Here is a 25,380-nt window from a genome sequence, read left to right as displayed (position 1 = left end):
TCCTCATCACACCACAAAGGGATTCCTCCCTCTGCCTTCAGCTCCTCTTCCAAGCCAGGGTCAGATGGTTTGCTGGTTGGACTCAATGACCTCAGAGTACTCTTCCAACCCCAACATTTCTGCACAAACACAAGGGAAAACTTGGTCACTGGGAGGGTGACAGAGCCCTGGAGCAGGCTGCCCAGAGAGGTGGTGGAGTCTCCTTAAACCCACACAGAATCACAGAACCATTTCCCACCAGGAAAAACCCCAGAGATCCCTTCTGGGCTCAGCCCTGCTCCCCCCCGGCCCCTCGAATGAGCTGGCATGGCCCTTGCTGTGCTTCTGGGGCCTCACTGGTGCTGGGGCTTGGATGCAGGCCATCATTGTCCTTGATTGTCACCTCCTCAGCGAGAAGCCCTCTGGACAGGTCGTTCTAAGAGGAAACTTCAGGTCACACAGTGCATGCCTGCAGCCTTGCAGCCTGCCAGGGCACTTTCATTTGCCCTCTCTCAGCCCAGCTGAGAAGCTATCTGGGTTTCATTCTGATGATGTTCACTCTGAATGGAAAACAAAGCAATCCAAAAGGAAACCTGCAAATAAATTACTGCCACCAGATGCCAGAGAGAAAGCTGTTAGTCCAGCTAGAAAAGAGGTTTGTTCCACTCCTCCTCACCTATCACTGCATTGCCTCCTGCATCAACCCAAGATAAGCATCTGGCAGGTTCCCTGACCCAGCACCACAGGGCAGAGCAGGAGAAAGGACTCTCTGCTGGGTCTCAGGGCACTTGCTCCAGGGTTCAACTCCACACTGTGCCCCTGAGACTCAGGGTAACCTTGAGAACATTTCCTCTCCAGGTGCCCCTTTCTTCCCCCTTTCTCTGGAGGTGCCATGGTACAAGGGCTGTTCCTTACCATTTGTGCCTCCTGCACAAAGGAGCTTCCTGACACAACAATTTCTTCCCTTGAGGGTTGCCAAGACCTGGCCCAGGCTGCCCAGGGCAGTGATGGAGTCCCCATCCCTGGAGGGGTTTGAAAGCTGTGGAGATGTGGTGCTGAGGGCCATGGTTTGGTGGTGCCCTGGCAGTGCTGGGTGAAGGGTTGGACTGGATGGTCTAAAAGGTCATTTCCAGCCTAAACAATTCTAAGATTCAAGCCCTGCTGGCAAGGTCCCAGAGCTGCAAAGGTAAATCAATGAAGTTCAGACAGAGAAACCTGAAGGCAGTTTAACCCAGGTGTCAGCTGAGTTTTCACAGCCTACTTCCACAGTGTCACTCTGCTCTGCTGCCAAGGCTCCAGCAGCACAGAGCTGAAGTTTCATTTGACTGAATACCTCCAGGGCTGAGATTTTCTTCATGGAATGGTTTGGGTTGGAAGGAACCTTAAAGCTCATCCAGCTCCAACCTCCTGCCATGGGCAGGGACCCCTCCCCCCAGCCCAGGCTGCTCAGGGCCTCATCCAGCCTGGCCTGGAACACCTCCAGGCAGGAGACAGCCACAGCCTCCCTGGGCAGCCTGTGCCAGGCTCTCCCCAGCCTCACTGTGCAGAATTTCTTCCTCATCTCCAGTCTCAGTCTGCCCTCTTCCAGCTCAAACCCACTGCCCTTCATCCTAGCACCACAAGCCCTTGTCAGAAGTCCCTCCCCAGGTGTTTTTTTTTTGCTTGCTTCTTTCCTCCTTTCCTCTCTTTACCCAGCTCCGTGAAAATTTGCCACCAAGGGCTGTGCTGAATTCCCCACGGTCAGCAGTAACACTTTAGATGTACTCAAGAGCACCAGGGTGCTTCAGAGAAAATAAACATGCTGGGAAAGCCTTCAGCTGGACAAAGGGAGGTGAGGATTCAGCAGGAATGTTTATTCTGCTCTGAAAGCAGCAGAGCTTCCATCAGTGCTTGCCTGTGGGTACAGTAAAATGCCCTTTGTGGGAAGCTGTGTCCAGGCCCTAGAGGGACAGATGGACAAACACAGCCAGTTTAAACCTCCCAAATCTAAATTCGCCTCCCAGCAGCTAAGGCAGAAGGAGGAAAATGCCAGAAGAAATGACAGCTCTTCCTGCAGAGCTGTGGCAGAGTGCTTTTCTTCTTGGTTCTTCTGTTCCAGCACCAAAGAGCTGCTTCTGGTGAGGGAAAAGGAGGCAGGACCCCAGCACACCTCACTGCCCCTGCCCTTGCAAAGTCAGAGGGTGGCTCAGCTCCCTCAACCCTGTTTCAAGGCTGGGTTCAAAGTCAGCATGAGGGAAGAGAAGGGATTCATAGGGTGCTTTGGCTTGGGAGGGACCTTTCAAAGGGGGGAATATGGGAAGCATATCCACGTTGAAGGGGCTGTGGGAAACCTGCACCGTCCCCAGGCTTGTCTCAGCAAACCCCTTCAAGTTTCCAGCAGGAGGATGCAATCTGCTGGGTAATTTGCACCTTTGCCTGCTGCTCCTTCCCTACCCAAGGATTGCTTCATCAGCAGGAGCCAAGGAAGGGAGCAAACCCTGAGCTCCAGCTGGATGTATCCTATGGGACACATCCCAGCCAGGCAGCAAAGCTGCTTCTCAGCCCCCACCAGCCAGTGGGGATGGGCTTGAACAGCCTGTCCTCATTTCTCCAACCTCTGCTTTTTGGCTTGGAGGGGTTTTGCCCTCCCCATGGGCTGCGGCAGGCACTACAGGTGCAGAAATCTGGATCTGTTTTGTTCCCAATCCTTGGCTGCTGGAGGCTAAAGAAAGGTGAGGAGACCTGGAGCTGCGGCTCCAACCCTCTGCCACTTGCTGTCTGCAAAGTGCTGTGGCACCATCAGTGAGTGCAGGGAACGAAGAGGGCTCTGACCTGCTGGACCTTCTCTATGCTATTAATTGTTTAAAAGACAGGTAAGAGGGGATTCAGGGAAAACCATCCTCAGTCAAGAGCCTGCCTCTGCCTCTGCCTCTGCTTCAAAAAGGCTCAGCAGCGGCTCCCAGCTGCTATTTTCTAACCACTCTGAGGTTAGTGGTTGGTTCTTCCCCACCCCCCTTTTTCCTTCAGGGTTTTCCTTGCTGCTTGATTTAAACCCTCCTGACGTTCCACCTATTGTGAGTCCTGTCCTTGGCTGAGCAAACCCCTGTCTGCCTTTTGCTCTCTGACTGCTTCCAGGAAAGGACACCCTGCGCCGTGTTCTCCAGCTCGGATGCCTCTCGGGGGGAAGCAGGGAGGGGGAAGCAGGGAGGGGGAGGATCGTGCCTTGACATTTCTAGCTGTGAAATCACAGCCTGGACCCACCTCAAACTCGAAATTACCTCTGTGTCACCAACATCCACCCAGAGCTGTGCTGGCAGCCGGGGTTGGGAGGAAAGGACCAACCCCCACCAGGCAAAAAACCCAAAGCAGCAGCCCAGGGAGAAGCTCCCTGAGCAGTCAGTGCTCAGCAGAGGCTTCCTCACCCGAAGTGAAGCCGAGCAGAAAAGATGCTCCTGAGCATCACGCTGGACAGAGCCACAGCTGCAGCTTGCGACGTGCCAGCATCAGCCCGGGCTGACCTCACATGCAGTGGGGGAAGCTGACATCTACTTTGCTGCTGACTGTTTGGAAGTGCTGCTGCCGCAGCAGTCCGAACGCCGCTCGCGAGCAGGGAGAGCTCAAGTGGCTCTGCTCCTGCAAACAGCTCTCAGAAGAGGAGAGGGAAAAGGGGGGGGAAGGAAAGAAAAAAGCAATATTGCAGCTCTTCAACCTCATTGTTTCCAAGCTCAGCAATCAGCTGCTTCTTTCCCAGCAGGTTATCCTCGAGTGGCACAACACGAGGGGATTGCTGGGGTCAGCTCTGTGCACGGCTCCAAAGGGGACTCTGGTGGCCCCATCCACATCAGCCCTACCTGTCCTGCTGGCAGGCAGCCTCCAGCAGCAGCCTGCCTGCTGTTCAGCAGTGCCCTCAGCTAGCTGGCCACAGGAGAGCCGAGAGCTGGGAGAGAGGATTGGATTCAGTCCTTCCTCAGCCAGGCTGGGCCAGGGCGAGGGCAGCAGCAGGAGCATCCATGCGGATGGGCTCAGCTGGCTCCGCACTAACAGCTTCTCCCCTCAGCTCTCTTCAGAGATCTCATTTCAGACCTGTCATGGGAAATTTTATCCTGTGCCTGAACTCCTTCAGAGGCAAAAATAAATCAGCAAACGTGCCCCACATCCCATCGTCCTTCACCGCTGCACACCCTGCTGCCACGGCGTGAGGAGCTGTGCTTGAGCACAGGGAGGGTTTCTGAGCACACAGCCAGCCTGGGCACCCTGCTCCAGCTGAGGTGCCCAGTGCAACCTGGCTTTCAGAACAGAGGACCAGAGCTCAGCCATTGCTCACTCAAACACTGCAGGCCAACAGGGTCGGCCTCGCAGCCTGAGGTCACAGAATCACAGAACTGATTGGTTGGAAAAGACCTCCAAGAGCACTGAGTCCAACCCTCAGCCTAGCACCACTGTGGCCATCAAACCCTGTCCCCAAGTGCCACAGCCACACACTTCCTGAGCACCTCCAGGGATGCTGAGATGTGCAGAATCAGGCTCTTGTGTACCCCTGGTGTGACTCTTTGCAGACCTCTTTGCAGAGCCACGGCTACCACCTCCAAAAGTTGCATCTCCTCCCCCAAATCCTGCACCAGCATCTCTGCCCCCTCCCCACTCCTCCTCTTGCCCCCAGACCAGTCACAGAACTGGTCTGGGTTGGAAGGAACCTTTCAAGGGCATCCAGTCCAAACCCTCTGCAGCCAGCAGGGACATCTGCAGCTAGAGCAGGATGCTCACAGCCCCAGACAACCTGACCTGGGATGGTGCCAGGGATGGTGCCAGGGATGGTGCAGCTCCCACCCCTCTGGGCAGCCTGGGCCAGGCTCTCACCATCCTCAGTGTAAGAACTTTCTCTCTTCTCTCCCTCTCTTAGTTCAAACCACCTCCCCTTGCCCTGCCACCACAGGCCCTGCTCAGAAGTCTGTCCCCAGCCTGCTGCTCAACCCTTTAAGTGCTGCAAGGCCACCAGAAGATCTCCTGATAAGGTGTACTCTGTTTAGACACTGCTAAGCAGGGGGGTGTCAGAGGAAGGGCTTGATCTCAGCAGTGAGCTGAGCAGAGGCAGAGCAGCAGATGAGCCCCAGGTAGCAGGACCATTCCCTTTTGTAATCATTGCTTTATTAACATCCAACAGTCTTATTAAATCTCCTCTAAGTGCTTGTTTGGCAGCTTCAATAGAAAAGCCTTAATTGAGCTCCTTTTAACTACAGCAACAACTGCTTACTCTGCTGTCTGAGAAGGTAGGGGCTTCCCCCCCCCCCCACTGGTGATGCCTGCAGCTGACAGCTTGTTAGGGAAGAAGGATGGGGGTGCAGGGTGGATCTTTGCTGGGTCGGGGTTTTCCTGGGGCTCAGGTTGGCTGGGGATGTGGGATGAGGCAGCAGCAGCAAGGTACAGGAGGAGCTGGTAGCATCAGTCACCCAGAGAGGGCTTCCTCCAGCACTCAGGCAGCCCCAGCTGCCCGTCTGAGCTGTTGCCTCGCTGCTGAGAGGCCACAAACGCGACAGGAAGCTCCATTTGTGCCACGGGCAGCCCAATTCTGTGCCTAGTGAAAGCTTCTGAGTCTGCTGTCAGGGAACGTGCCAGGGGGTTTGACAGCCTTGGCTGGACCTCTTTCATCAGCCACAGCTGCAGCTGTAAATGGGCAGCTCTGTTGAGCCCCCCAGGGTCCCAGGGGGGATGAATGATGCTCTTGTCTCCTCCCCAGGCACCGCAGCTTCACCTGGTCTGCGAGGGGCTCCTTCCGACCAGCCGGCGCCGCGGAGAAAGAGCCTATTCTAGCGGGCCTGGGACTGACCTAAATACCCAGATTGAGCCACCCTTGAGGGATGGCACTGCAGAGGAAGGTAAGGATTGAAATGTCTGCACTCAAAGCCAGATCTTGACAGCTGGAAGCCCTCCCTGCTGGGATTCACCAGGCAGGAGGCTTGGCTGCAGCAAGGAGAGAGAGGTTTCCAAGCCCTGGGTACCGGGACAGCTCCAGCACCGCCTGCTCCACGAGGGCTGGAGCAGCGTGTGGCCCTTGTCCTGTGGCCAGCACGAGGGGTGGGAGGTCACCACACCGAAGCAGTCCCTGTTTGTGAAGGGCCAAAGGTGTCCTGCTCACCTTGATGTGTGTGCCGTGCAGGCTGGCGGCTCCCTCGCAGCTGCTGATCTTCTCCCCGCAGGTCCACCTCTGACTCAGCAGCTCACCCCGAAACTCATTTTCTGGGGAGAGGAAGAGGAACATGGGGTCAGGACGTGGGCTCAGCCCAGCACCACCTCAGCAGCAGCAGTGGGGGGTGGGAAGTGCAATGTTTGTTCCCTGCCTGCTTTCTTTAGTGGTCATACAACCCCTGCTGCAGGATGATCGCTGTGCCCCAGGCAGGACCTCAGGGTGCTACACCAAAGCCAAGAGCCTCAACCATGAGCAGCTTCCACCTTCAGCCTACCCAAAACATTGCCAAGCTGCTCAGCTTGGTCCTCAGCTGGGAGAAAAGTATGAAGACTGAGGGTCACTGGTGGGCTGGACAAGGCAGCTGCCAGCACTGGCCTGGGAACCCCGTGGGGGCCACAGCAGCTTGCACAGGGCTTCTCCCTCGCTCTCTCCTCTCTTCCCAGAGAGTGGAAAGTTGGAAAGCTGCTCAGAAGTTAATTCTTCATCTTGCACAAAAATTGGCTCCTCTGTAGCAGCAGATGGAACCCATTAGCTGCACATCCCCCAGAGCCAGGTGGGATCTCTGCACAGCTCTCCCTGACAGACCTAAGTGACAGCAGCGCTTTGGGAGAGGGTCACTGAGGCAATGCACAGAGAAGGTGCAGAACAAGGGTCTTGAGGGCAAGACCCAACACAGAGCTGGCTTGGGAGCAAGCCAGAGCAGGCAGAGAGGAGCCTCCACCTGAGGAGAGAGGTGGTGGGGAATGCAGGCTCTACAGGAAGGGTTTTGTCACATTCCCTTTATTCCAACACAGCTCCCGACAGCTCCGAGGGGCCAGCACCAGCCCTGCCACACATGGATGGATCTGCAGCAGCTCAGCCAGCATGGAGCAGGAGCTGCCACCGAGCAGGAGCTGCCACCGAGCAGCTCCCCTCCCACACTGTTGTTGCTCACAGCGAGGGAATCAGGAGCATGTGTCCCAGCCCCTGGCCTCCTGGTTCCCAGCGTCACAGCTCACCTGGCAAGCTGTTGTCACCCCCTCCCAGAGCCTTCCTCTCTAATTGCAGCTCCCTCTGGCACTAAGTACTGAATAATTTACTGCCTGCTCTCTGAGTCTTGCTCCATTCATCTTCTACCAGCGCTGCAAAGGTAAAAGGAGAGCACCTCCAAGGAGGAGGCACGTGAGGAGCTACCCACATGCCAGCAGCTTCATTCATCTCAGGCTTCTGCTCGCTCCCAGGCTGCCTCGGCTTGGTGTTTCTGCTGCTGGGGTGAGCTCAGGGACAAGGCAGGCAGGGGGAAGGCTCACCCACAGAAACCAGCCTGTGCAAGGTGTTCCCAGCCATGGGGAACTTGGAGGGCACCAGCTGAGCAACGTGAGATTGGCTCTGCAGAGAAAAGAGCTAAGGAATTTGTTCCTCCCCTGCCTGCCTCTGTTCTCCACCAACAAGAAGGAGCAAGCAGTGCATCCCACAGAGCTCTTGCAAGGGGGAGTGCACTGAAGGACTGGGGGCACTTGGTGCTGTGGTGATGTACAACCCCAGCTCCTGCCTGAGACAGAGGACCATGAAAGTCACCTTCACCTTTTTGTCCAAAGTCAGAGCTGTCTGGGAGCAGGGAGGGAAGCCTGGGACTGCTCTAGCTTCCACAGGAGAAACATCTGCCTTGGAGACTCCAGAGCCTGCTGAAGTGCTGAGTTCCAGCCTGCAGCCACAGGACAGGCACACAGGCTTGGAACTAAACCCAGGAGTTGCTGAAACATTTGGCTCAGAGGAAAGGGAGCAGGGAAGGAGCTAGACAGGGACAGAAGAAAGCTGACCGCAGCAGGGCTGGGGAGGGATCAAATGAGGAACAAAGAGGCTTCCATTGCACATCCTTGGGACAGAGCAAGGAGGTGTTGAAGAAACCTGTGGCTTTGACCAGGCTGAAGGTGTGTTGGCTGCAGCAGCTCAGCACCTTCCTGCCCATTCCCATCCCTCTGCCCAGCCTGGTTCAGGTGGCCAAGGCAGATCCATCAACACCAGAATCAGGTTTCCTCGACCTGGTGCTGCTCAAATGCACCTGGTCTGTGGAGAGGATCAGCTTACACTGCTGGCTCTGCCCTTTCCACCTCCATTCCAGGCCCTGGGGTCAGCAGAAATGCAGCTCCATGGTTATGTGGAGGACACTTCACTTAACCCCTGCCTGGGCCAGCCAGGAGCAGATATGGGATATCGCTTGATATCAATTTGTGCTCATGGGAAGCAAAGCTGAGTAGGAAGAGCACATCCTGGGGTCCCCTCCTGGCACTGAGCTGGGACAAGCAAGGCTCACAGCTGGGAGCACTTGAAAGAGAGCCTGGATGCTCAGCTGGTCTGATAGGTCACTGCCAGATCTTCACATCCCAAAGGAAACCATCAGCTTTCCCCACCCATTCCATCCTCAGGTCCCTGCTACCTAGTCAGAGCTGGATCCCAGGCTGGGGTCCCTCAGGCAGGCTTCCAAAACATCACTGAGTCCTCAAAAATACATCCAACAAACCCTCTAGGAAGCTCTGCAGGGTAGAAAGTGAATAGGGAGCAAGGCAAGACACTGCAGGAGGGAGCTGCCAGCTGCCAGACGGGTCCTTGGAGTGCCAGAGGAAGTCCTGCTCCTGGGCAGCAGCATTGCTCTGTCCCCAAAGCTGTTTAGAAGAGGCTGAGAGCCCTGGGGCTGTTCAGCTTGCAGAAAAGCAGCCCCAGAGGGAACCTGCTCCATGCTCAGCAAGAACTAAAAGGTGGGGGGCAAGAGGAGGGGGCCAGGCTTCTCGGTGTGTCCAGTGACAGGAGAAGGAGCAATGGGCACAAACTGGAACCCAGGAGGTTCCATCTGAGCAGGAGAAAGAGAAATGTCTTTGGTGTGAGGGAGCAGAGCCCTGCAGCAGGCTGCCCAGAGAGGCTGTGGAGTCTCCTGGTGTGGAGAGCTTCCAACCCTCCCTGGGCACTGTGCTGCTGGGCAGGCTGCTGTGGGAGCCCTGCTGGAGCAGGGGCTGGGCTGGGGGAGCTCCAGAGGTCCCTTCCAACCTCCACCAGGCTGGGATGCTGGGATTGCCAAACTCCTTTCCAAACTCACTAAGGCAAATGTCTGCAGGTCAGCAAATGTCCAGCCAAGAGCATCCCCCCAGTCCACCTGGTGCCTTACATCTCTCACCCATCCAGCCCAGCCCAGCTGATTATTAAATCCCCTCTGCTGAGAAGTGTGAGCTGTGGTATCTGTTGCACAGCTGTTAAACCTCAATCATGATCCTTAATGCTCAGCCATTTGCTGTGCAACACACAATTAACAGCCAGCATCAGACCTTAAATTAAATACATGTTAGGGAGCTGGATTTGAGGCTCTGGGTGTGGAGGCCATGCCACAGCAGGCAGCAATAACTGGGTGGAAAAGGCCATGTTTCTGTACCCTGGGAGGGGCTCAAACCAGCCCTGCTGGCACCAGAGCTCATCCTAGTGTTGATGCCAGCAGCTGCCACCTCTGCCCAGGAGGCTGTGGCAGCTCCTGGGGCCTCAGCTCTGCCAGCTCATGCATTGCCCTTTGATACCTTGTGCCTTAGGATGCTTCTGAACTCCCTCTGCCAGGCCCCTGGTGGGAAAAGGGAATCATTCCCTCGCAGAGGCCCCGGGACAGGATGTGCTGCATCTGCCTCAATCAGAAGAAGATTCAGCTGCCCAGCCCTGAGGACCTGTTGGGGCAGGAAGGGAAGCAGCACTAAAATCTGCTCCTTGGAGTGAGGGCAGCAGTGGATTAAGGATCCACCAGGACCAAGGTATGGACATCACCTTGAACACCCCCAGCATCCCCAGGCCTCAGCCATGGCTGCACTGCTGTCCTCCAGCCTCAGCCCAGCAGCTCTGCACACCGAGCCAAGCAGTGCTCTGGGGGAGCATCCTTTCTCCCTGCTCCTCCTGTACCACCCAGGGCCAGAGGAGCTGAAACCCTCAGTGCCTCTGTGATGCAAAGGAAGCAAATGGAGCTCCACTCTCTCCTCATTAAGAGCAATATTCATGCTCCAGTGGTCATGGCCAGTTAATAAGACCTTTTATTAGAGTCTTTCTTCTACACAGTGTCTGAGGCACACTGCACAGAGCTGCAGGAGAGAGAGAAGAGGGTGGTGTGCACCTTCCATCCTTGTGTCACTTGGGTACTCCTCAAGAGAGGAAGAAATGCACTGCAGTGCTGCTGCCTGTGCATTGTTCTGAAGTACACTGATCATAAGGAATAGAGTGAGCAAGGGTCAGCAGCCCCCTGCTCCTCCAGGGAGCTGCCACAGTGCAAAGCCACCAGGAAGGCAGAACACAAAGTGATGAGGCTCTGCACCACAGAAACACTTGGGGGGCTCCAAGTCTCAGGGTGACAGAAGGGGATGAAAAAACTCTTAGCTGCTTCTGACTCCCTCCAAGATGAGAGCAAGGCTTGAGCCTGGGCACCTCTGCCCTGGCGAGGTCACATCTGCAGTACTGGGTCCAGGGCTGGGCTCCCCAGGTCAAGAGTGACAGAGAGCTACTGCAGAGTCCAGCAGAGGCTACAGAGATGCTGAGGGGCCTGGAGCAGCTCTGTGAGGAGCCAAGGCTGAGAGCCCTGGGGCTGAGAGCCTGGAGGAGAGCAGCCCCAGAGGGGAGCTGAGCAATGCTCAGCAAGAGCTGAAGGAGCTGTGGGGGCAATAGAAACACAGAACTCTTTTAGCTGGAAAAGACCTCTGGGTTCACTGAGCCCAACCATCAGCCCAGCACTGCCATGGCCATTAAACCACATCCCAGAGGGCCATGGCCACACCTCCCTGAGCACCTCCAGGGACAGTGGCTCCACTACCACCCTGGAGAGCCTATTGCAATGCCTAACCTCCTCTGCCAGGTTTATCCACCCCACAAAGAGCTTCATCTCCAACGTCCATCCTTTGGTGCGCTCAGAGGCAGCCCTGGCTCAGCGATGGTTGCCCTTGAGGGGAGATTGGGACTGGAGAGGAGGAAGTTCTGCACAGTGAGGGTGGGGAGACTCTGGCACAGGCTGCCCAGGAAGGCTGTGGCTGCTCCCCCCCTGGAGGTGTTCAAGGCCAGGCTGGATGAGTCCTTGAGCAGCCTGGGCTGGGGCTAGGTGTCCCTGCCCAGGGCAGGGGGTTGGAGCTGGATGAGCTTTGAGCTCCCTTCCGACCCAACCCATTCTGTGCTGTTCCCCCAACCAGCCCAGCGTGCAAGGTGCCAGCTCCCCAGCAGAGCACCTCCTGAGCAGGGCTGTTGCTGCTTTCTCTTTGCACATTTCCCTCATTATTTCTTTCTCATTTGGCTTTCCTTGGTCCCCTCTCAATTCAATAACAGCCAACTGCAAGGAGCTTTCCCTTCATCTCCAAACAGCAGCTCACTGCTGAGAAAATAATACAGCTGTAACTTCCAGCAGCAGACACTTTCTTTTCCATTTATATGCAAATGCTGACCTCTCACCCCAGCTGTCTCAGAGCAATATTTCCTTAAACATGCAAATGGCATGGTGCAGGCAGAGGCTCTGGCTGAGGCTTCTCTGCTAGTATTATTATTATGATTTCTTTTAACCTCCCCAGCACTGTAAAACACAGCAGCTAAACTGCACCCCAGCAATAATGACTTCCCAGACCACATCTCCAGCCTCCCTGGAGCTGCTGTGTGGAAACACCCGCAGGAGGATGCAGCCTGAGATGGGTTTTGAGAGATGGGTTCAGAATCATTACATTGTTTTGCTTGGAACAGACCTCTGAGATCAGCCAGGCCAAGCCTCGAGCCAGCACCACCACAGCCACTGAATCAGGCTCCACAGTGCCATGGCCACAGGCTTCTGGGGCACCTCCAGGGATGGGGACTCCACCACCTCCCTGGGCACCTGTGCCAGTCCCTGACCACTCTGGCAGCAACAACACTCTTCCTGATCCCCAGCCTAGCCCTCCCCTGGCACGTTTCCTCTCACTTTATGACCTGATTCCGGGGAGATGAGACCAAACATCCACCTGGCTGCAGCCAGGGAGCTGTAGAGAAGCAGGAGGCCTCCCCTCAGCCTCCTCTCCTCCACACTAAACATCCCCAGCTCCTGCAGCTTCTCCTCATCAGATTTGTCCTCCAGACCCTTCAGCAGCTTCGTTGCCCTCCTCTGGCCATGGGTAAACATCTCTTGGGGCAGTGGCAGGAAGCAGCTCCAAGGCTTGCTGCTGCCAAAGGGAGCTACCTGATGGCTCAGGGGGAGGTCTCAAGAGCATCTTGTCCTGTAAAACCCTTTCCAGTGTGTTGCTCTCACACTGAAGCCCCCAGGAAAGGGAAAACCACCTGCAGAAAGCAAGGAGGTTTGAGTGGGGGGAATGCAGTGGGCACAAAGGGACTGTGCCCTGCACTGCTGGTGCTGGGCATGGATGTCCTGCCTCACCTGAGGAGGGCTGGGAAGACCTTTAGGGTTGTGTGTGCCTGTGCTGTACAAAGGGGCTCAGGGCAGCATTAGGACTCCAGTGGCCAGAGGTGAACAACAAGAAGTGTGGCTGCAGAGGACTCTGAGGAGGCATCCACAATGAGATGATGGTTGCAGAGCAAACCAGGTTAGGGGGCTTCAGCTCCAAGACCCTAACCTTAGCACACACACCCAGCTCATCTCTCCTTCCAGCTGCTGGGAGAAGGGTTAACCTCCAGCAAGAGCAGTGGAGTGGTGCTTCTACTTCCACCTGTCCCAGTGCCAGCAGCCATGTGCTGGACAGCCCTTGGCTTGCATCTCCCCACCCACGAGGGTGGGACAGGGCTGTCCCCCTGAATCAGGAGCACAAGCCCACCCCAGCAAGCTGAGGGGGTGAAAGGAGACACCAGGAACCGAAGCTTCCATTTCTCACAGCTGCTCTAAACAGCACAGGGAGGACTGGGGCCCCACAGACACCCTGTGTCCAAGCTGCTCCATCACCAGCTTGACAATCAAGAGACAGGAGCAGTAAGCCTGGGCATGGTGCTTGCAGAGGGATGAAAGGCTGAGGGGAAGCCAAATGTGAGAAGCAAAGGCAAGAGAGGAGGTTCCTCACACCCAGAAGCAGCAAGTGAGGAGCCAGCCAGAGATGGGCTTCAAGGGGCAGGGCAGCACTCATTCAGTCACTGCCTCCTTCTGAGCAGCAGATGTGGATTCCCCCCGTGTGCAGGGAAAGAGGAAAAGAAGCAGGGGAGACACCGACTGATCTGATCTGTCACCTATGGATTTAGCTGTCAATGACTCTTGGGTTCCTGCTCCAGACCTCCAGAGACAGCCCCGTGTTGACTGTCACAGCCCAAGTGATGTTCAAGCTGCCCTGGGACATTCCCTCAGCTCCATGAGTTCTGGAGGGGGAAAAAAGCTGCAGACCCCAGAGTGCTGCTGCCCCAGGCTGGCACTGAAGCGTCTGAGGGACACAAACCCTCTTGCCCTCAGCCAAGGACACCGGAGCCCGCGACGCCGATTCTCCGGACGGAGGAGTCAGCCACGTGTGACACCAGGTCAGGCAGAGGAGGGAGAAGCTGCCTGGAAGTGCCAGGGAAGAGGCTGGCAGCATCTCTGACACAAAGTGAGATGACTAAGTGGGCAACTTCCCAGCTGCCAGCTCTCCTTTCCTCCCTGCTGCCACATCAGAAGTGAAAAGCTGACACGTAAGCGTGTGTCACACCGAGCCAGAGAGACAGCAGCAGTAAGGCTTTAAAGGAGGTGAGATCATCGTGCAGAACAGCTCCCCTGGGGCAAGAGCCAGCTCTGCCTCTCAGCCCCCCACCAGCACCCTCCCCCATGCCAGCCCCGGGGTTATCCCAGAATCCCAGCGTGGTGGGGGCTGGAAGGCAGCTCTGGAGAGCATCCAGTCCTCTCCTGTCTCTTGGAGAGAGCATTTCCCTGGGCAAAGGCAGCAAGTTGCTCACTGACTAATTACATCAAAATATTGAGGGCAACAAACAAACCTTTCCCTCCACTTGCCAGAAGCTTGCTAGATGAGAAAAGCTCCAGAGACAGAGAGGGGGAAACGATGCAACAGGAGCTGGGACTCCAGGCCCACCCGTGGCCCCAGTAGCTGTCAGAGGCCTGAACTCTCCTTCCCCTCTGCTTGAGTTAGGTTAACTTTGCCCAAGGGAACTTCACTCAGAGTACTCCCACACAAGGGTTTGGATTTCTTACCAATAAAGATTTCTTTGCCTTTACTAGGGAAGGGAATTCCTTTTCCTTTGGTCTCACACACATAGGTTCAGAGTACAGAGCAAGAGCTCAACTATGGGCATCTCTGCCCTGGTGAGGTCACATCTGGAGTATTGTGTCCAGTTCTGGGCTGCCCAGGTCAAGAGGGACAGGGAACTACTGGGGAGAGTGCAGCAGAGGCTACAAAGGTGCTGAGGGGCCTGGAGCAGCTCTGTGAGGAGCAAAGGCTGAGAGCCCTGGGGCTGAGAGCCTGCAGCAGAGCAGCCCCAGAGGGGAGCTGAGCAATGCTCAGCAAGAGCTGAAGGAGCTGTGGGGGGCAAGAGGCTGGGGCCAGGCTCTGCTCAGTGGTGCCCAGGGACAGGCCAAGAGGCAAGGGGCACAAACTGGAACCCAGGAGGTTCCATCCAAATAGGAGGAGAAACTTCTTTGGTGTGAGGGTGCAGAGCCCAGGAGCAGGCTGAGAGGTTGTGGAGTCTCCTTGTGTGGAGAGCTTCCAACCCCCCCTGGCCATTGCCCCACCTGGGCAAGCTGCTGTGGGGGCCCTGCTGCAGCAGGGGGTCGGACTGGGTGAGCTCCAGAAGTGCCTTTCAACCTTTCACACTGCCCAGTTCTGTGTGGCACAGGAAGCCTCTTGCTCAGGCCCCAAGCCACGTTACAGGACAGCTGCCCAAAGCTCCTGGCTGGAATGGAGCAGCTTTCCTCACAGCCCCTCTGACAGCTTCACTCACTCCAGCAGTGCCTCCCCTTGGGATGGGACCTCACGAGCCAGAGCCTCCCCTGACCCCAAACCTTCAGCAGACACTCAGCCAGGAGATGTTTTGCTTTGACTTCAGCACTGCCCAGACAGCCCAAAGAGGGAAGTCCAACTCTGCATTTTGGTGATAAACCTGAAGCTCTTCCAAGAGGGTTTGGATGTCCAAGCAGGTGGAACAGGAGACTGGGACACAGACTTTGGTCACAACCCCAAAGCTGCCAGACAGACAGACATCACTTTCTACCCTCCAAGCTGCTTCCCTCAGGCTGGAGAGCACCAGGGCAGGGAAAACCTCTGGCTCCAAAAGCCAAGGCAGCTGCTGAGGAGGTTTCTCCACTCAGTGGTGTTCCCTGCACAGGTAATTGTGCACTCCTCACAAACCTTAACAAGCCTCACTCAGGGACCCTGGTGACAAGCTGAGGGCTGAGTTATTCAACAGGAAATTGTTGGGTTTGAAGGATTGCTTCAAAGGAAAAACAGACATTCAAAAGCACTCAGAGTGCCACCAGCAGCAGCTTGGGTTTCAAACACCCTGTGCATGAGAGCTCCCCCGGAGCCATCTCTTGTACCTGCTAATACCCTTCACCAGGAGAGCCTTCTAAGGGGGGGTTCAGATCCATGGCTCTAAAACACACCCAGCTGCTTGCCCTGGAGGAGGCACTCAGGCACACGTGCCCATCAGCTCAGGGAGATGATGAGGCTCCTCTGGGCACTTCCAAAACCCACCTGGGTGCAGGCCTGTGTGAGCTGCTGGGAGACCCTGCTTTGGTGGGGGAGTTGGACTCAATGGCCACTGGGGGCTCCTTCCAACCCCTACCATTCCATGATCATGCTCCTTGGCACTGATCAGAAAGCTGACTGCACCCACAAGGGGTGAAAGGCATCCCCCAAATGGGCACAGCCCTGGCTTGCAGATGCAAGCTCAGTTGAGCTTAAGGAGAAACTTCTTTAATCTGAGGGTGAAGGAGAATCGGAGCAGGCTGCCCAGGGGGGTTGTGGAGTCTCCTTCTCTGGGGAGATTCCAGCCCCACCTGCACACTGTGCTCCTGGGCAAGCTGCTGTGGGTGGTGCTGGCTTAGTCACAGGGTTGGACAGGATGACCTCCAGAGGTCACTTCCAACCCCTACCACTCTGCACTTCGCTCTGCACCCTCCTGGGCTCTCCCAGGGAGAGCCACGTGCCTGCCAAATGGCTTGGAGCGAAGGAAGGAAGGAAGAAGCCCAAGTCCCTGCTGCAGCTAAATATAAACTGGAGGCAAGGCAGCTTACACAGCACTGCAGCAGCACGTTGGAGGTCTGTACCTTAACAGCTCCACATCGATTTCTTTTATGTGAAGGAAGAAGGTGGGGGAGAGGACCACGTGCCCCAAGTTGTGTGAGCTCCAAAGAGCCTCCTGCTCCGCCTGGACTAATGTTTGGAGTAATCAAAGGCGTGAACTCATGTTTTATGTATGGCAGCGAGAGTTTGCAGGCTTCTGCAAGAAGGAATCTCCAGCCTTTGGTATTTTGTTTGCAGGCTGGCACCATATGGCTCTCCCCTGCTGATATCCTTTCACACCAGAACTTTATGTTCAGATGCTTGAGTTAATATTTTACCCAGCAAGCATAAACAAGATGCAAAGATTGCAGTCAGCAGCAACCTCCTCTTAAACCATACACCCATGTCAACAGAGGAGGCTTCCTTCAGCACCAAGCTTACCCAGCACATGCCTGGCTTCAGGGTGCTTTAGCCTAGGGGTGCAAGCTGGGCCAGTTAACTTTGCTTTAGCATCACACAAAACACCAGCAGCAAACCCAAGGAGGATGCTCTCACTCCCTTCCTGCTCTGCTTTCTGGCTGGTTCAAGGCATTACACACAGATGGGACACTGATGACTCATGGAATGGTTTGAGTCGGAAGGAGCCTTAAAGATCACCCAGTGCCATGAGCAGGGACACCTCCCACCAGCACAGCTTGCTCAAGGCCTCATCCAGCCTGGCCCTGAGCACCTCCAGGGAGGAGGCAGCCACAACTGGAGTTGTATTTGTGTCCAGTTTCAGGCTGAGTGTCTGCTTAGCTTTTGTGTCAGATTAGATTTCACCTCAGGAAGCTAAAGTTGCCTCCTCACTGCTGAGGTGGGGATGGAGCAGCAGAGCTCCCAGCCCAGAGGCAAGCCTCAGCCAACTCCAACAGCAGGGGTAAAAACAGCCTTTAAGGTCACTGAGTCCAACCATTAGCCCAACACTACCGAGTCCACTGTTAAACCACATCCTTCAGCACCACATCTACACATCCCTTAAACCCCTCCAAGGCTGTTGACTCCACTTCCCTGAGCAGCTGCTCCAGGGCTTCCCTTTCAGGGAAGAACTTTGTTCCTAAGCACAGAACGCATCTGGTCGGAAGAGACCTCAAAAACCATCCAGCCCAGCCCCCGACCCAAACACATGGCCAAGAAAGCCTTGTCTGGAGCACCCCTAAGCCTGACAGGGCTTACCAGGACCCCTGCTTCCCCCTACCCTGCCCTGGCTTTAGGCACAGAATCGCTTTGGGAACCCGCAGCTTGGACATTTCGCTCCAACTACTACGTTTAACTTCCCTCTGCATCCAGACTCCTCCTCCCTCCCTCCCCTCCCCCCCCCCCCCCAACATTCCTATTATTCTTTAATAACCTTAAAACAAGCAGGGGCTAACAGATGTCTTCCAGCCTGCACTCTTATTAATGAGAATATTGTCAGAATGGAAATCAGGTCACAAATGTTTAATACTTTGTTTGAGAAGTCTTCAGCTCCTTGGCAGAGTTGCACTAATCCAGACGTGACAGATGCAGCAGGCAGTTTTGCTTGGGGCAGATTAAAGCTCCCCCACCCCCCACCCCCCACCCCCGGGTTTGCTCTTTCATTTGGGCTGATGAAAATAACATCACAATCTTTCAGTTTTGATATTCATTTCAGGGTTGGGGGTTGGGGGTTTGGTTTGTGGTTGTTGTTGGGGTTGGGGTGCTTTTTTTGGGGGGGGGAGGAGTTGGGAGGGAGATTTTTTATCTTGTTTTTAATGTGCTGACTTCAAAACACAGGAAAAAAAAAAAGAGGGGGAAAGGAAAAAGGAATAATAAAGACAGTGACCAGCAAAAGGCCAAGATGATGACAATGAAAGGCAACCTGTTGTTGTCAAGACATTAAAGGGCATGGGGGGGAGGCAGGCGAGCAGAGGGTTGCTCTGCCTGGCAGCTAGAAGTGAGACCTTGCCAAGCCAGAGGCTGCCTCCCATTTGGAAGTGTTTATTAATCTATTCTCTCTGAAGCAAGCAAGCTCAATGCAAGACAAAGATCAAAGGCATTATAATGCAGGTGAAAACTCAGGCTTGGGGGTGGCTCCTCTGCTTCTTCTTTTTCTTCCCTTCTTTATGTTTTGGTTTTATCCTTTGAGCCAAGGCAGCTTGGGAAGCAGCACATTGCAGAGGGTCACTTCCTTGTCCTGCTGTAAGCCCCACGCTTGCTGGAGCAGCCTGGACCAGCTGATCCCAAACACCCTTTCCTCAGCCAAACTTGCTGGGAATAGATTCATGAAATGCTTTGTGTTGGAAGGGATCTCAAAGCTCAGCCAGCTCCAACCCCCTGCCATGGGCAGGGACCCCTCCCACTGGCCCAGGTTGCTCAAGACCTCCTCCAGCCTGGCCTGGAACACCTCCAGGGAGAGGACATCCACAGACTCCTGGGCAAGCTGTGCCAGTGTCTCCCCAGCCTCACTCTCAAGAGTTTGTTTCTAACATCCACTCTAAATCTAGCAGCTGGGGTGGTTGGACACCATGACCCTACCACACCTTCCACAACCCAGCTGTGCCTGGCAATTCCTTGTTTCCCATTCCTGACCTCCTTTCACACCAGACCACCCCTCCTGGGACACTCTTTCACAGCTAACTTCACTTCCTTACTGCTTATCAACTGTTCCAGTAGTGAGGTGGGGGCTGGTCTCATCTCCCTAGTCTCAGGTGATAGAAGAGGACACAGCCTGAAAGTGTGCCAGAGGAGGTTTGGCTTGGAAATTAGGAACAATTTGTTTGCTGCCAGAGTGGTCAGGGATTGGAACAGGCTGCCCAGGGATGATCAGGAGGCCCTGGCCAGGCTCACAGCTCCTATCCTCTCCCCACACTCCTCTGTAAAGAAGCCAGAGCCATGTGTGCCTTTGGGGTCTGCCCGAAATCAGCCACAGCTCCCAGTGCCAGGTCCCTGCAGGGCACTGCTGGACCAGTTTCATACAGGCACTGGATGGAGGCAGTGCTTTAAAAAGCAGCCAGTGATGTTGAACACACAGTCCCCTGAAGGGCAGACTCCTGCTTAAAGGGACAGAGTCATCACACTACAATCCCAGGCTGTTGGTCTGCACCTTCTGTGCCCAGAAACCTTCTCTGCCTCCCCATCCTCACCTGCAAAACCACAGCAAGGCCTCACTGAGGAGTCACAGGGATCAATACCCCCAGCTATAGAAAATCCCCTGATTTGGTGGTGTGTATGAGGCCATTTTTCCTTAGAGCTGCAGTTTGTGCTCCTGTCAGAGTCCACAGAGAATCCACAAAGCCCACGCAGGTCTGGGGGGGGGCTGGCCCTTCCAGGGGGCTGGACTCTAATGTTTACATTCTTCAAACAGAACTCCTCAGCACATGTTCAGGCCTCTGAGATGTCCTCACCTTGGTGCCCACCTCCAGCTATTCCCAGAGCAAAAGCAACCTGCCCCCAGTGCCAGGTGCTCAGAGGAGCCAAGGGATGCTGCCCTGTGCTGCTGCTCCCAAGCAGGGGAAGCAGAGTGAACCTGCACAAGGAAGAGATGCTTGCAAGCTGCTCCTCACCTTCAGGGTCTTGGTCCTGTCCCAGAGGGCCAAACCACCACACAGCTGCTCCCAGCAAAGCAGCTCCCGAGCTCTGCAAGGGCAGAGGCTGCACTTCCAGGAATTCCCTTAGCCTGCCAGGAGGGAAAACTGCTTCCCTCCAAACATCCACACAGAAAGCCCTCTTCTCCCTAGGGACAATACCTGTGAGGAGGGAAGGGGGGCTGACTCCCCTCCCAAGTCGGATGGGAGGATGTCTCATTACTCATGGCCTGGCTCTCAGACCCCAGCACAAGAATCCCATGCCAGTTCATTTCTCTCTAGGAAAAAGGAGTTCCAGAGCATTTCTCCCACCCCAGAAACTCCACAGCACGTGCTGGCTGCCACACTCCTCTCCTCACACCATGACCTCCTCTCTAAGGACTTAAGTGATGGATTGAGTTTCTGCTGTGCAAAGGTAAACAGCTTAAGAAGCAATGCAGAATATTTTAAGATGAGAGGCTTCAAAGAAGCCTGAAGGACATCAGAGACACCAAGGAGCTCTGTGTCCCACCCAGCACATAGGTGGTGGAGTTACACTCTCTGGAAGCCAGCAAAGACCAGGAGGAAGGTGTAAAACGTGGGGGGGGGGGGGGGGGGGGGTGTGGAAGAATAAAGTCATTTCTGCCCCACCAGAGCTCTAGGAATAGCTGGGGACTGAGAGGATGGGTGGGAGTTAATCCCTGCTGGATCATCCCCTTCACACAGCCACCCTTGGGCTGTGTCCCCAAAAGCCAAAGCAACCTGGAATTTGAGGCCACTTCAGCCTCCCTCCCGGGCTACAGCAGCCTCGTCCGCACAGCCAGGGTGCAGGCAGCACTTGGATAACACATGGCTCAAAGGTGGAATTTCCTGGGAGAGGAAGAGTGGCAGAGTGGTGTATCCCTAGCTCTGGAAGTTACAGCTGGATCCCTCACCCCCAGCTCCTGGGAAGGAGGAGCAGCTGTAACGTGACAGAGAGGTCCTTTGTCATTGAGGAAGGAGCTCCAACCCTAAGCCACGCAGCTTACAGCTGGAAAACACAAATGCCAGCCCCTGCCGTTCCAGACACGCACGAAGCAAAGGGGAGACCAAATCCTACCCCCACACGCTTAGCTGTGAAACTGCCGTGTGACTTCACAGCGCTGTCGTGATGCTTCCCCACCTCCCTCCCCTCCCCTCCCCTCCCCTCCCCTCCCCTCCGGCTCGTTTCATGTCTTCTGGGAAGCCCAGCCCAGCCGTGGCGATTCCCACCCCCACTCCTGGCTCCAGCCTTTACTGTAAACCTGACACTTCCCTCGCCTCGCTCTGCTCTTGGGGAGCAGAGGGTCCCCCCCAAACTTCGGGTGGGACCCATTCCAGCGTCCCTGACCAAATCAGCCTCCCCAGGCTGCAAAACGAGGGCTCCCCCCGTCACCGGCCACGGACCTTAGGACCATTTTGCATCTCAGCCACCGATTCTGGGGGCTCAGGAGTACAAACTCACCCCCGTTCCTCAAACCCAAACCACGCTGAGATTTGGGGGAGGGAGAAGGTTGGCATTCCTGAGCTCCAAAAGTGGTTTCGGGGAACGTTTCTGACTTCGGGGGCACTGCTCCCCAGCAAAACCCCACCGTGCCCCCCCGAGAAGCCAAGCCGGGAGGCAACAGCCCAGAGCGCAGGCTTCGCGGGGGCGGGGGGGGTTGTTTAGCACTGTCGGCTAAAATGGCAGCTGCTGCTCTGACGCCGAGCTACGTCTTGCGGAGTCAGCCCTGCCCTCCCCATCTGACTGCCGGGAACACGGAGCGCTCCCGGGGGCTCGGCGGGACCGGGATGGGGGAGGCAGGGGGGCGACGACACGGAGCTGGAGCTTCACCTCCTCCTGCCCACCACAGTTTGTAGCTTCGGAAAAATCAGTCCCGACCCAGCTGGGTTAGTCCCCGGCCAAACGGCTTCCCCCCACAGCCTCCGGCTGGAAGGCACCTGGGATCTCTCTGTGTGTCCCCCCCCTTCCCTCCCACCCCAGCCTGGGGCCACCAACAGACACGCCCGGCTCAGCAAAACAAAAGCCGGAGGACCGGGGGGGCTGCCGGGCTGCTTTCTGCCACCCTGCGCCGTGTTCCCCCCCGCCTCTGCTCTGGGGACAAGGACGAGCCCGGGGTCCAAGGGAGCGGGCATCGAGTAGCAACAAGGACCGGGGTGGGGAGAGAAAGGAGGAGGTTCGGGTTCTTCAGGGAAGGATGGGTTCTTGCCTGCTTCCAGACAAGTGTTTGGCAAGGAGAGGGAGACCTCCCCGTCCCAAAGCCACCAACACCACCCTCGGCAGTGCCCTTAAGGACTATCCCACAGCAGGACCCCCTCCAGCCCTGCCAAGCCTAGGGGATACACCTTGCAGGGTCTCCCAGGAGGTGTGTGTGGTGGCTGTATTCCTGCCCTGCCTACAGCACGAGGTGTCCCCACTTTCCCCTTTCCCCCCTCGAGGGCCACCACCCCTGGGGGGACTCATGGCCCCCTGCTTGGGACTGCACAGAGGACAAGCAGCTCTGTCCTCCCAAACTGCTCTTCAATGGGACCCCCGGGAAGCTGCCACCTGCTGTAGGACAGCGTCCCAGGACAGACCCAGACCCACTGCTCCAGGTTACATGGACCCCAGCTCCACCAGGACAATAAGGAGCAAATCCTATCTGCTTTCTGGGAAGGGATGCAGCCAACTTTCTGGAGTTGCCCTACTCTTTGTGCCTTTGGGATCCCACAGAGCCCCAAACCACTCGCAGAAACAAAGAGAAAAAAAGAAAATAGAAGAAAGTAAGGGGAAAGGAGTTGCCCTCAGCTTTCCTGAGGCAAGAGCAAAAGCAGAAGGGATGGAGGAGGTCTGAGAGCTGGAGGGGACAAGCGGTGGCTGAGTTCCTGGGGCCAGAGCAGCAGGAGATGGCTTGCGGCACGCGCCTGCTCCAATCCGCGCCGCTGGGGAACAATAAACAGGATCATACAAAGAAGTGGAAAGGCAGCATCTTTGCTTCTGGTTTCTATGACAGCATCAGAGACAAACCAACTATAAACTCTTAATTCCTAGATTCCTCCTCCCCCAGCTCCCAAACCCCCTTTTGTCTGCCATTAATTAAAGTGGCCATATGGAAAAGGCTGATAATAACAGCAGATGAGGCGACGAGAGAGAGGGGAAAGGGAAAGAAAGGAGAAAAATAACTAAAAGTAGTGGCAGAGAGAGGCTGAGGATCTAGCCTGGGCTTTTTGCACTTGTTTTCAGTGGCTGCTCAGAGAGGGGGGGCTCAACAATAGTGGGAGGGGGGTGGAAGCAAACCCCAGGCCTCCTGTTCCAAGGGGGTTGATCCCCACATCCTGCCGCTTTGTTTGGGGGAGCCTCAGAGGAGACTGAGTCTCCTCTTTGGGTTCATCTCCCCGAGAGGAGTTGGTCCTACCTGCCAGCAAACTGCACCCCAAACTCAGCCTAACTTGTGAGGGTCGATGGCAGCTCCAGGGTACCCTCAGGCACCAGCCTGTTTCCCTTTGCTCCCCTCCTCCCCCCCCCCACCAAATTACCCCCAGAACAACAGCAGCAGCAACACAAACTTCGCTGAAATTGATCAAGAGATTAGCCAAGCAAAGCCTCTTCCGAGCTAGCTAAAAATAAGAACCCACAGATTCCTGCCATGGTCAAGAGAGAGAATGAAATCCACCAACATGGCACACGTCCCTTGTTCCTCACTGCTATAAATAGAGAGCCCTGAAGTAGTCAGTGCTGGGGAAAAGTAGAGGGGAAACAAAATGAAAAGAAGAAAGAATAAAGCAAAGTGGTGGCAAGAGCAAGCGGCAGGCAGGTGACCCGAGGGGACAAATATCAGCCTTCCTCATCCTCCTCCAAAGCAAAGCTTTCCCCCCTCCCCCCCACCCCCCGCCCCCCCACGCACAGAGCTCCCCGAGGAGTAGGAAACTGTAGACTTTGGGTTGGAGTTTTTGTAGTAAGGGGGGGTTGGAGTGGGAGGGTGAAGGGGTGGAGGGGGGTGAAGCCCGGAGAGGGACGCACAGAGCCCCTGGTCCCCGCACCATCAGCACCTCCGAGAGCTCCGCTGCCACGGAACAAACTCCTCCCGGCGCCCCGGAGCGTCTTCTGCTAACACCGCCGCTCACGCTTCCCTCCGGATAAACATCCACCCAGCTCGCAGACCACAAACCCGGCAAGCATCCTCTCTTCCAGAAACGTCAGAAAGTTTCCCCGGCTGGAACGCGATGGTTGGCTTTGATTTCAAGAATTCTCTTCCTTTCTGCTCTTAGTCAACCTCAGTCAGATGCAGAACATGTCCACTTGCCTCTCGCAGGCTGCGAGAGAGCCAGCGAGCAAAGATGGACCTAGGAGCCTGCTGATCATCATCGAAATGCCCTCGGTTCTCCAGTGCAGTGTTCAAAACAACAACCCAGCCTCGGCGTTCTAAAGGCAAAACGCCTGCCTCTGTTTACATCAACCGTGTGCTCCCAGAGCCTTTCCTCCCTGCCTCAATCCAAGGGAGGGGAAAAGAGGGGGGGCGGAAAAAAAGAGAGAGAAAAAAAAGAGAGAGAGAGAGAGGGGGGAAAGGCAAAGAAAAAAGGCAGCGTTATCTGCCTTTGTCAGCGAAAGAACATAATATTGACTTACCTTTCCCCACAGCTATTGTCTGCCCCTTTGCAAAATGACATCACGGAAACCAATCATGAAATTTGCATGGGGGAGGCTGTGGGGGGAGAGTTCTTGGAGGGCAGCCCACTCGGCTGCTCCGGGAGGGCGCGTGGACGCCGGCTTGTTGGTTTCAATTAAATATCTGATACTCCTCGGTGTGTGAACTCTTAAGCCTGCTAAAGGCAATGTCTCATTTACTTAATGACCGCTCTCATTAATGGAAATGGCACAGAGGGGGCTTGCTGCGCCTTCCCTTTGTAAATACACTACCCATGAACCCTTGGGGTTGCAATATATCTGTTTACTCTCCGAGGTGAAATAAATTTACAGTATAGCATCAAAAGCAGCGAGCGAGGGAGCGCGATGGAGCCGCTGGCTGGAGCGCGCCCAGAGTTGGGGCTCTCCCGGCCCCTCTCGCCTCGCTCTCCCCTCTCCCCAGGACCCAGTGGAAGGTGAGGGATCCGTATTTATTTGTTTGTTTATTGTTTCACCCCAAGCCGACTCAAGATTAACGTGCGGGAAGCTGGGGGCTCCTTCGCTAGCAGCCACACAAAAGGAGGGCGAGCGCGGCGAGCGCCGTGCCGCCCTGCGGGCCCCCCCGCGCATCCCAGCGCGTGGTACGGCCCAATAATTCCTAATAGCAGCGAGCAGCGAGTGACAGATGCCCTGGGTTAGCACAGCTCCAGCGAAAGTACTTCACAATATTTATTGGTGGTTAGGAAGATGACCTATCACCATAAAGAACAGGCTGGGAAATTTACTGCCTGCCCGGGGCTGGAGGGGCTGGGGCTCAGCCCATGTACATATGCAAAAAGTGAGTGCTTAAAAGGTGTATAAATATTGTTGGGTTGTTTCCCTTCCCCCCCTCCCCCCCTCCAC

The 25,380-nt window shown here is 55.7% G+C and overlaps 1 protein-coding gene across 6 annotated transcripts in view; it reads right to left on the bottom strand.

Annotated features, from left to right (window-relative positions):
- Window positions 1-24,655, bottom strand: part of MYT1 (myelin transcription factor 1) — a 65,418-nt gene extending 40,763 nt beyond the window's left edge. For 4 of the 6 annotated variants that reach the window (XM_068150347.1, XM_068150348.1, XM_068150346.1 and 1 more), the window contains exons 1-2: window positions 23,904-24,329; window positions 6,092-6,192 (exon numbers count right to left, since the gene is read on the bottom strand). The gene's annotated coding sequence lies outside the window, so the exon portion shown is untranslated. Of the gene's footprint in view, window positions 1-6,091; window positions 6,193-23,903; window positions 24,330-24,480 lie in introns of those variants that run through there. The other 2 variants (XM_068150344.1, XM_068150345.1) reach the window with 2 other exon arrangements.
- Window positions 24,656-25,380: the final 725 nt, after the last annotated feature.

Source organism: Melanerpes formicivorus, unplaced genomic scaffold (genome assembly GCF_026170545.1).
Source record: "Melanerpes formicivorus ecotype bairdi unplaced genomic scaffold, bMelFor1.0.p_v2 SCAF_19, whole genome shotgun sequence".
NCBI classification, from domain to species: domain Eukaryota; kingdom Metazoa; phylum Chordata; class Aves; order Piciformes; family Picidae; genus Melanerpes; species Melanerpes formicivorus.
The sequence above is the reverse complement of the archived record's forward strand: the minus strand, read 5'-3'. Positions and strand labels throughout refer to the sequence as shown.